Genomic DNA, 12,244 nt, shown 5'->3' on the forward strand with positions numbered 1-12,244 from the left:
TAAACTAGCACTAACTTTAGTTACCTTTTCAAATAAGGATATTGTTCTGGCAACCATTTAACAAGCTGAACCAGTATTCATACAGTATATTTACTGCAAAATATGTAGGTATATTATGATCGGTTGTTAGGTTAAATGGCATTACAAATGGTTAGACATCTTCATGGAAAATGTATTATCCATATCATGAATGAGGAGCGAGTACAGTTGCAGAAGTCAATTGGCAGTGTAAAGCTTTCTTTTATTTGTCCATACACACAAAATTTATCTGGTCATACATTGGACTTTTTTTGATTGCACATTCCATTTAATCGTTTCATAAAACTATAACTTCAATCTGAATTTCTACATTCAACCAACTAAAAGTGATACCAAATGTAAAACCGAAAGAATCCGCATCGGTCAGGTCAAAACATTTCTGTTCACAAGTATTTGACTGATGTTTAAGACCTCAAGAAGTTTGAAAAAACTTTGAAGCATATGCACACTTATATACCCTGCACTTTTCTCCTGTTAGAAGTACAACAACCATGGTTTGGCAGTTCAATAGAGTGAATTTCAGATAGTTCAGGAGTGAGCTAGGGGACTATTACCCAAAATGTGTGTGGATATTAGAGTACACCAGAGGGGATTACATTAAAAATGGACTCCAATCACCCTAACATGGACATAGTGTAGTATCCCTTACACGGTTTGAGGGCCCATTAGAGGTGCTAGTTGCTTAGGCACCTTAATACCTAACTGGTATGTACCTTAAATATCACCAAATCACATGCTTGATTATCTAGAACAACTTTGAAATATTTCATCTACATCCATAGATTATATTGTTAATAAATTAGAATTTATGTGATATTGAGCTGAGATTTGGGAATGATACATGTACAGTATGTGTTCTTAGTGGAGAAGATCATTAGCAGTTTCCTCTAGAAGTGTACCCATGTATCCTAACGTGGAATTCTGACCTACACTGTTGATGGTATTTTAGGTAAAGATCTATGGCCCTCAATTCTCATTTTTGACAAGTTCTTTCAAATGTGCCCTACTCCTCTACACCAGGACCCAACCTTTACATCAGAGTCAAGATTCCCCTCTATACATATCTACCTTTTAATGTTAGAATTCCACACTTCTCATCAGTGTTCTTAACTTCAACACAGAATATCCCTATTCATGTCAAGGGAGTCCCCCCTTCACATCCCACTTTTACATCGGGACCCACCTTTTTAGTTCAGAGTATCACCCTTATGTCAAACTCCTACATTCACATCATAAGCCCCTCCAGACCTTTGTTAGTGTGGACCCTTAGCAGTTCATCTGGGCAGAATGGTGGCTCAGGGGTTAGCACCCCGGCCTTTACAGTGCTAGGTCCCAGGTTTGAATCTCAGCCAGGACATTATCTGCATGAAGTTTGCAGGTTCTCCTTGTGTCTGTGTGGGTTTCCTCCGGGTACTACGGTTTCCTCCCACATTCCAAAAACATACAGTGAGGCTAATTGGCTTCCCCCCAAACAATTGACCTTGGTATGGTATTGACTATGGTAGGGACATTAGATTGTGAGCTCCTTTGAGAGACACTTAGTGACATGACTATGGACATTGTACAGCATAATATGATGGTGCTATATAAATACTGTGTAATAATAATCTGTGAGTGTAACCACCATCTCCTCATTGTTGAGAGCTGGCAGAGGATATCTTCCGATAATTTCTTATTTTGCTGGGCTCTGACAGATGACATAGTTTAATACTGAGCCGGGGAGAATAGATCAATGGTAGAAAATCTCTTGTTCTGGTCCTGTGTACAACAATTATCAGCCAGATAAAGGGGACTTATCTCGATTGAGTATTCTGAAACCCCACAAATTGCTAAAAAAACAAAAAAAAATGCAGCTTAATGCAATTTAGATAAATAGATATAAAACTAGTTTATATGTCCATTGCCTTGCAGCAAAATTACAACTACAAGATAAATGCATTAATGAGATAAAGCGTGAACTGGGATTATGTGTACAGTCTATTGATTGAAGGTCAACCTACAAAAGAATTCCAAAATCAATATTTAGAGTCCCCAGATTATTCCTTATGATGAATTCTAATTGAGAGAACCCTGCTTACTTTAGTTCGGGGCATTAGTATTTTTTTAGATTGATACTTCTCTGGCAAAATGACAATTGAGGGACACAGAGCAGTGGCACAGTGACGGTAGGATCTGTGAATATAAAATAAAGACGATCTCGAGTTTTTGGTACAGCTGAAACACACAAGAGACAAAAATCCTAAAACAATCAGAAAATATGAATATATTACACATGTCCTGGGGGTAATTTTTTGTAGCAGTATAGTAAGTGGTATACATCAAAGACTCTTCAAGGCAGTGCTGCAATACTGTGAAATTCAGCTTTGCTATTTATAAACTCAGACGTTTCTTTCAGACTGGCTTACATGTACAACAGCATGATGCCTAAGGAACAATGATATGCTAGTAACTGCTTCATGCTCATCATGTGTGAATGCTGACGAGATTCACTGTAACATTCTAATAAATTTAACAGTCCGTCTGACTTACGTCTGCAGCCTCGCTTACCTCTATCGTTTACATCATCAACTTCAGATTCAGCAAACGTTATTGACATTCAGCTCATGTAGCTGGGGATGTTATGTTTTCCATTCACATCTTGCGTAAGTGCTCAGAACTATTATGTCTCCATATTGTTGAGTAGAATCGTCAAAACCTAAGATTTATTTTTAGATGATGTCAGGAATGTAAAGTTTATGCCAGTGGCCCTCACACAAGGTTGCAGTAACAAAATGCCAACAAACGCAGTGTCTCTGTCTGTATTCGTTTGCCATTTGCAACCACTATTTAATCTACAGCGCTGTGTAATATGTTGGCGCTATATAAATCCTGTTTAATAATAATAATAAAAACGCAGGCAGTAAAGATTGCCATCTTTTCAGGGGACAGTTGCTACATTTTAATTCTGGTCATCTATAATAGAAAATTGTCTCTCCATTGTGATACAGATATTAGCAGCTAATGCTTAGCCCAGAGGAGGTAGTATACATTATAGCTCCCCATGCGGCCTCATTGAGTGTGCCACAAGACGCAGCCTTGGCGGGTTATTTCAGATAATTTATGTATGTTCTTATTCAGAGATAATAAGGACAGTTTAGATACCATTACCTACATTAGAGGAAGACAGCCAATAAGAAGGGGGGCCTGCTCATAAAGATTTTCCCCCAAATTGTTAATAATTACACAGATGTTCTGCTCGTGGTAACCCTAAAAAAATCTGATTCATTAGATATTATCACAATGCAGTATGGTTACAGACCTAAAGAACTGTGCAGCGGAACAGAAGAAAAACGTGCCATGCTCAGTTCTGGTGTGCAGTACCAGTACTTTTTGGATCAGTCAGGCATTGTACTTCCCCCAGTATATGGTTGTTGGTAATAGCATTGTTGTAACATTGTTGCACCCAACAGTTTTGAATGTGAACCTGTGCTGTACCCATGTGGGGCCAAACAATAGGTTCATTTTATTGCAAGTTCTTGCAAAAAAATATCCTTTTCTTCTCTTAGCTGATAATCTGTCCTTTGCTAGGAACAAAGATAAGTCAGAAGTGCTTACAGATGTGGTTATTAGTAGAGGACAAGCTGGTCCATTAGGGATGAAGAGAGATTGAACCACTGCAGAATATCTGTTGACTAGCCCCATGTGGATGATTTTAATTAATTATTTTAATTAACCAACCTGCCCATTACAATTAGATCAGAACTCCTGTAGTAGGCCAAAGCCATAAAAACAAGCTTTGACACATAATAAATTGATCATTTCTTCTTCACTTAAATGGAGTATTAATATGTCTTGAATTTTAAAGGGCCACAGGGACCAGCTGTCACTCCACATCCTGAGCACTACATTCTGTAAAATGTGTTGATTAAATTTGTGTGAACCTCTATATTTCCCTGACTTATGAAGACTCTTCTGTTGATACAGTATTCAGAAGAGACGTATGAGCTAGAATTACTAGTACTGTACTAGATAAGGAACTGAAAATGGGTTCACACACTGGAGATAAAACAAACTTTAGATTAGGGGTTGGCAAACTTTTATAACCTCTAGACCATTTCAGGGGTGGGTGGGAGCACACTAGGCCGGACTCTGTGTCCCACCCTAATGGCTCCGCACACCACCAGGGAACGCCCCCTGAAGTGAAATCCCTCTCCTCCGTATGCATTGCAGAGAAGAGGGATTTTCCTTCGGGGAGAGCATTCCCCATTTACCGTGGTGGCAGAAGTATCAACGCCAGCCAAGGTAAATAGGGAAGCAACAGCAAGGAGGCTCAGGCGGCTCTAGCAGCTTCGGTGGCTCAGGCTCCAGTAGTTCTTAACCCCCCCTGGCAAATCCGGCCGGCCGCTGCTCCAGAGGCGCCGGTTACCGGCCAGCATTAGGCTGGATCGGCCAGGGGGCGTTAGGCCAGAACGAACTACTGGCTAGGCCGTATCTGGCCTAAAGGCTGGAGTTTGCCGACCCCTGCTTTAGATAATCACTATATATAAATATTTATAATGGCAAGTGAATGACTATTTAGCACAATATGTTATCTACATAAAATTTTAAATAGATAAAAAAGATATATGTGCATTTTTACCTTGTTGTTATTTTTTTAACTGTGATTTAATAAAGAATTATGATTTTTCTTTTGCAGGCGAATGGATGATGCAGACCACATGAAATCTGTATACATTTATATGGTATTCTTCTATCCACTGAATACTTCCCATGGGATGCAGCCTTCCCCTTTTTGTTATCCTCCCCTCGCCACATCTAACTTTATCTACTATGTAAAAATATGTTAATATCATAAGCCCAATTGTAATGTCAGAGATTCCTTCAGATTAGAAATCTGTGTTTTTCATTATTTATACAGTACAGTATTTTTGTGTGGTGTTTCCTGCTTAGTCATTTTATAAAATCATTGTGCTGGAAAATGATATATGTAAATAGCTTACTCTGTTATTTCAACAATCACCCAGCAGGTATTGTAGGATTGTGGCTGCAAGAATAATCTACAATTCTCATGAAAGGTATATTTCATTCACCTTGCCTGTGCCATAGATCTATAAGCTTTTCCCTTTTCGCAATGCTACTTTTCTACCTTAGTGTTTTACAAATGTTGTTAACCGTCAAAGATATATCCCCCTACTATGTGTAACTTTTGTTACATCCACCCCTATGTTGTCCCCCTATGTTGCCCTCCCCCTCCAGTTATCAAATATCAATAAAATCTTTAAAATTGAAAATGCTACTTTTACTGAAAAAGTTACATCTCACATTATGAATAGATCAAAGGCCCTTCAAGCAAAGAGTTGTACAACATAATAATATATTATTTTTCAATTTATTATTTGTACTTTAATAGACTCTGTGACATGAATATTTCAAATTCAAGTGTGTTGTTATGATCCTTCCAAGGACATCCTAGAGAAAACATAGTAGCCCAAACCTGGCATGATTATGCTAAAAAACATAGTTTCCTATTTAATGTACAGCACTGCGTAATATGTTGGCGCTATATAAATCCCGTTTATTAATAATAATGATAATAATATTAGTTCCAGCAAAGCTGGGATGGATTTCTTAAAAATCATTTGCTTTGAGTTGGTAAATGTTTTCAGTCCTGGACCAGATCCATTTTAGGTTTCCAGGATCACCCAGGTTCTCCCATAATAGCCTATCATCTCCAGTCTTGGAGAGCTTTACAAATCAGGCCCAATGTGTTCTTGAAAGATTTGGGCAACTCTGGATTCGTTTGGAGTATGACATCACATCGGCCTTACCTAAGTGTTCTAAGGGGAACAGGTAAGTCATGGAAAAGGCAAGAATTTTTTATTAATTTCCTACATGGGTTTTTATTATTATTTTGTCCAGCTTTGTTCCCAAAGGATAGTGAAGCACAATGATCCATCAGACCTTGTTGTTTTGAGTTCTGAGATGGGTTGTTCTTCAGTATCGTATAGCAACCCAGTGCAATACTTATCAAAAACAATAATTCCCAATGTGCCCAGTTTACACCAATGTGCAGGTATGCATAGGGCAATAATACTACAACTTCATTTTGCAAATACAACCCACTGAACTAAATCCAAGTAAAGTAAACCCCCCATGGTATTTAAACGTTTTCTTCCCTGACAACTACCAATAAAAATTACAAATTATGAACAATATGGCTTATTTACCAGATCCAGTGCCCCCACCACTGTCATTGGTTAATTTTGGGACAGTTGAGTTACGTGAATGGTCCATGTTCTATTGGATGGCGTTGCAGTCCTGAACCTGGCACCCACCAGGAGCCATGTCTAGACTAGACTTTTATGGATGACCATGCCTGTACAATGAGCCTGGGCACGGCTACTCTTAATAGAGAATGTGGGTGACATGGTCACAGTGCCAGAGAGGAATTGCATGACAGGTACATAATATTTTGCCTGAATAAAGCCCTTTATAACAGGATCACAAGGTATTTTTTTAAATTAGTGCACATTCTAAAATGAGAAAAAAATATTTTGAAATTACAGTATCATTTTAACAATATTATGAGATTAGAATGGAATGAACCTAAAATGGATTAAACGGGAAGGCTTCTGATCATTAATTTCCAGTTAGTGTGAACTTCTTCTGACATGCTTATCCTCCATTCATGTGATTTCGCAATTGGCATTACGTCCATTCATATCTGAAGTGGTAGGGTAAATGCAGAGGAGCACAGAAAATTGACAAAATGCATTTGGGTCTTGCCCTGTGAAAGCAAAGCACAGAGTCACTTTAAAAGATATTATGGACAATACATCATAATGGCGTTTAATTGGACAAAATCATATTTAAGGAAAGATAATGTGGTTACACTACAGTTATGATTTCTTTAAAAAAATAAATACAGAGTATGAAATGCAAATTTTGCTCTTGGGTCACATTGTGTAACAATGCCTCTGGACACATGAGGAAACAATTTATAGCTGGAAATATAGAACTCTTCCACAGTTAGACGGAAAGACACATTTCTGAGATGTTGGCTCATTACAATAAATTTCCATATTTATATTTTTCTCTAGCATTCCCCAGAGACATAGAATTTTTACCAAGTCTTTTCAGGTGCTACCTAAGCTGCTTAGCAAGTATTTGATTTCCTTTTAGTCTTGTTTTTTGTAAGTATCATCAAAGCTTATTGATTGAATGAAGTTACAGTATTTCTATTTCTAAAAGAAAAACAAAAGTTGTATTAATACAGCAGAGATTATTTTTATATCAGCATTAAATGTACACAATAACTGAAATGTATTTCCAAAACTGTAATGTGTAATTATGTGGTATATTGTTAAGAATGCAATATCCTAAAGCAACCAAACCAAATACATTTTTCACTGATCTTATTTCAGTTGTCTACAATTTGATTGGCTAATGCAGATCACAGCAGAACATCCAACCTTACATCTAATATGTCTTTATTTATAGGGATTTGGTTTATAGGGATTTAGCCAAAAAAAGCTGCAATCAGCAAATGCAAAAAAAAGGGAAACAAGAATTTACTTTTCACATGATGTAGATGTAGAGTTAAAGTAAATGTTTACACAGTTTATTGTGTTGATTTTCAACTTCTTCGGTAAATCAGCTAAATATAATAATGAGATAATAACTCACAATTCCAAGACAACACACCAGAATTTTTAAATAATATCTTACAGATGTCAGATAATAACTTTAGAATTCTTAGATGACATACAGGGCCGAACTTATTAAAGCTCTCCAAGGCTGGAGAGAATACACTTTCATCAGTAAAGCTGGGTGATCCAGCAAACCTGGAATAGATCTGGTACAGGATTCAAAACATTTGTTAGCAAAAAGCAAATGTCTTGAAATCCATTCCATGTTTGCTGGGTCACCCAGCTTCACTGATGAAAGTGAATTCTCTGCAGCCTTGGGGAGCTTTAATAAATCAGGTCCAAAGTATTAGAGTTCTAAGATAATATATTAGTATTGTTAGATATCATCTCAGATTTTATTAATAATAATAATAATAATAATAATAATAATAATGATAATACTTAAATAATAAAATATTACCTCAATATTTTACCTATTACAATAAAAAAAAAACTAGTCCTTTTAGCCACCTGGATAAATATAGATAACCTGTTCCAAACCAACAATTATAAGAGGTCTATATGTACCTTATGGATTTACTTAACAATGCATATAACAACATATATACATACAAATGCTTTATATGGGAAAAAATTATATATACCATCCATTGGGCTTCCCAATTAAAAAAAAATGTACATAGTCCCTCTCTTACAGTCATATAAATAGTCCAAGGTCAAAACCAATTTTGGATCTCAGTTATAGTCATCTCTGAAACATGATATCCATGCATAAACTGAACAATAAATACATAGTAATGTAAGGCTTCCACAGATGGTGCATCCAATTACAGCAAACCTAGAAAATAGGAGTTGTGATCATGTTCCATAAGTATTGAAAATAGGCAGCTGGAGGCCTTTCTAAAGCTGTGTACACGTGCAAATATTGTTGTTGGAAAGGATCTTTCACGATCCTTTCCAACGACAATAGACTAAAACGACAACGACAACGGAGCGGCACCCTGCTGCAGGCTCTTTCCCTTCCCTTGCATTAGGACGGTTCATTGTCCATCGTCCGTGGATCCGTCAGAACAGTCGTTTGGATGATGGACGCCGGGCGCTGTACACGCTAGATTCTCGTCCGATATTGGCCCTGAGCCGACTATCGGGCAAGAACCATTGGACGTGTGTACGTAGCTTAAGAGACTAGTCTTACATATCAGTTGTATCATAACCATATAATATTGAATTCTAGGTATCCACAAATGGTCACAGCAGATCTAGGAATGGAAGCAAAATGTGGGCACAATTGTGTCTTAAATCTTCTGATTGTCAATATATTAACCAAGAAAGGGGACTGCTAATGTTTCAGAATTAGGATTTCATCTATTCAACATATAAGGTTACGGTTGGCATTTACAAGTGTTGAACTCATTAGTGCATTGGTGCAAGTAAAAATTTAAACTAAGCATAAGGTTCATATTCACATAGGAGGAATCTAAGTTGTCTGCAAAACAATTGGTGGTGTAAGAATTTTAGCATCATAGTAAAAAACTATACACACACTTAACACGCTTGCTGCTATAAAAGATTTGTAATGCTGATGCATGGAAAAGAATTCCTCAAGATACATTTCTACACACTTGCTCATTTGATCCCACAAAGCAAATGCATTATGTTCATGTTCTTTTTCTTGTGTCACCTTGTCACCTATTTTAATACTGATTTAGTGAACATATGATTGCATTCATGTTCACCTCTGTCCCTAGTATATAGGTCAATAATGACATTTTTAGCTACTAAAAGGACACACAAATAAAACCTAATATTTACTTTTCACAAGATCAGTGTAAATTTACCTATCATTATATATACAACAAGGATTCTTTTTTTGCTGATGTAGTTTTCATCATTAACTAGCAATGCAAATGTTATATTGAGGTCATTGTGGTAAACATTAAACATGCAGTAAATATGCCAATATTAGCTTTTTGATGTGTCAAACAAGCAAGCAGAGGTCACCAAACATCCTAAGTAAGTAGAAATCCTATTTACTTTGATTGTCTGAGAGCGGTATCATGTTTAACTGAATCCTTACAGGCACAAGATGCAGAAGGAAGATGTCTAATGCCCATGTAGCTCCTTTCTTTATTGTACCTGGCATAAAAAAATCTGCAATTTCAGGTTTGTTGGTGCATACAATCCCCCCATAAACTACTGTTATATGCCAAAGCGACACCACCGCTCCTTCTAGACTTTGACACCTAGTATTTTGCAAGAAGGAGTGGTAAGGGATCACTGAGGACAATATAGGTATTAGTTTGGCTGAATGCACAAATTGGACTTATCACAATCTGCTTTAAATAAATATGTAGAGCCATTGTTGTTGCCCTGAACAATCAATAGGTTTCATAATAAACATTTGGATTGTGGATGAGCAAAGTCACATAAAAATCCAACATGGACTGTGAAAATGGTTATTAATAATATTATTATTATTATTATTATTATTATTATATAAACAGGATTTATATAGCGCCAACATATTATGCAGCGCTGTGCATTAAATAGGAGTTGCAAATGACAGACAGATACAGACAGTGACACAGGAGGAGCAGAGTACCCTGCCCCGAAGAGCTTACAATCTAGGAGGTGGGAGAAGTAACACACGATAGGAGGTTATCTAATAACTATGGCAAGCACACAAACCTGCAAACTCTCATATAAATATATCATGATCTGACCCTCTAAGAATTCTAAAAAACAGCTACTAAAAATTATTTTTTATGTATGACAAACAGAAAAAATCATGCTGACAAAATGTTTCTTGCAAAATTCCTAAAACAAAATATACACCCTTTCAACAAAATTTCTGTACATTCCAAAATATGCATTACAAATACAATTCAGAAATATTACCATAAAAATTTCAGGTCCTAAAGATTCATTGATATCATATGACTTTGTCTTCTGGGAAGTTGTATTACCATTATCACAGTGTATATAAAAAGCAAAATTTAACATACTGAAAGAGGAATAGTGAAATAAGGAATTTTATACTACAGTAACTAAAAAAAGCTATGTGTATAGAATTGTCCTATATGTTAATATAAATGAATAAATTGTGTCATGTTAAAAAAAAAAGTAATATTATAAATTATATATTGTGGTGAATAATTAAAGCGGAACTAAAGTGAAAAAAAAATCACACTAAATCTGTGGATTCCTCAATCTCAATATACACTGTTCTTCCATCGGGTCCCACATTGTCCCGGTATCCGTCTTTGGGCCGGTGCCCTAGGCGCCGCCATCTTCACCTCTTCTTCCAGGTTCTTCTTCCCACATCACCTGACACAGGCACGACATTGGGCGACGTAGCTTGGGAAAAAAACTTGCCGTTCTCACTACGCATGCGTGAGATCGGCTTTTTTTCCCCCTTTTGACGAAAGAGCTCCTTCTGCACATACCTCAGGTGCTCGAGCGTGCACAGAAGCAGCACCCAAGAGCCTTCTGGGATGCCTGACGTAGGTATCCTGGGAGGCTTTGAGCTCCCAAATATTATTCATCACCTAGGTGCCTAAGTAAGGAATGGTGTAGCACCCTTTTTTTTTTCTTTTGCACTTAAAAAGAAAAAAACAAACAAACAGAATTTTTACTTAACATAAAAAGGTTGTCTACATTTTTATGTTAAATGAAAATTCTGAGTTTAGGTACGCTTTAAGTAAACTTGCGCTTGAATTGCTATTGTTGCCCTCCTTCTAAAAATACTGGTTCATGAATTGTCTTTGACCTCAGGCCTTTGTGAGTCACTAACCCAACAGAGGCATGCAGATTAGAAAATCAAACTAAAAATACAATTTCTCCATTGGCACAACCTAGGTTTACTTAAAGTTGTTGGTGAAAGATGACCAGAACACGTTTGGTTAGTTGCTTTGAAATGTGTAAATTTGTTTCGATAAAATGGGCTGATGGTGTTATGACAATCTGTTCACCTAAAATCGCAGCCGCTCCTATGTACAACTCCTATGTATAGTCTGGCACAACATTTACTTTATAAAAACAGTGGCCTTCAAAATATGTTGGAATTTGTCAAAGCTATTGAACCTTTTTAATGATTTATGTTTTTGATATACCAAGAAAAATTGCCTTAGGAGATTTAACTTTTCTTACAGGCCATGGACTTTCCAAAGATGTGCACGTGACAAAGTAACTTAATCTGCACGTTGGTTTTCATAATATTTGGGAGGCATTAAATGATAAATCACCCCTCTTAATCTATATATAAAAAACCTATCCCTTTTATACATGTGGGTTTTATAAAACCTGTTTAATACTTATCTGGGCAATTTTGACCCTCACCTCTTTGTGCTGTTGTGATCCGGGTCCTGCTGCATACCTGTGACACTTTGGCTTTGTCTGTGGCGTCCATATGGATTACCGTATTTTTCTGACCATAAGACGCACTGGACCATAAGACGCACCAGTTTTTAGAGAAGAGAAATGAAGAAAAAAAAGATTCTGAAACAAATAGTGTCCTAAAATATTTTATGTGCATTAAAAACCAACATCACAGTCATAAACACATGTAATAAACCCTG

General features: G+C 36.7%; 2 long non-coding RNA genes across 4 annotated transcripts in view; both read right to left on the reverse strand.

Annotated features, from left to right (window-relative positions):
- Window positions 1–220: 220 nt before the first annotated feature.
- On the reverse strand, window positions 221–3,222 carry LOC140339551 (uncharacterized). Its single transcript, XR_011922469.1, has 2 exons — window positions 2,118–3,222; window positions 221–2,035 (listed from the first exon to the last, which is right to left on the reverse strand). It is a non-coding gene; the product is annotated as an uncharacterized lncRNA (long non-coding RNA).
- A 2,166-nt stretch (window positions 3,223–5,388) lies between these two features.
- The window catches only part of LOC140339672 (uncharacterized), a 34,832-nt gene continuing 27,976 nt past the window's right edge, over window positions 5,389–12,244 (reverse strand). For 2 of the 3 annotated variants that reach the window (XR_011922504.1, XR_011922505.1), the window contains exon 2: window positions 5,389–6,805. This is a non-coding gene — a long non-coding RNA (uncharacterized lncRNA). Of the gene's footprint in view, window positions 6,806–7,145; window positions 8,087–12,244 lie in introns of those variants that run through there. The other variant, XR_011922503.1, reaches the window with a different exon arrangement.

The sequence above is a fragment of the Pyxicephalus adspersus genome, chromosome 10, assembly GCF_032062135.1.
Source record: "Pyxicephalus adspersus chromosome 10, UCB_Pads_2.0, whole genome shotgun sequence".
NCBI lineage: Eukaryota > Metazoa > Chordata > Amphibia > Anura > Pyxicephalidae > Pyxicephalus > Pyxicephalus adspersus.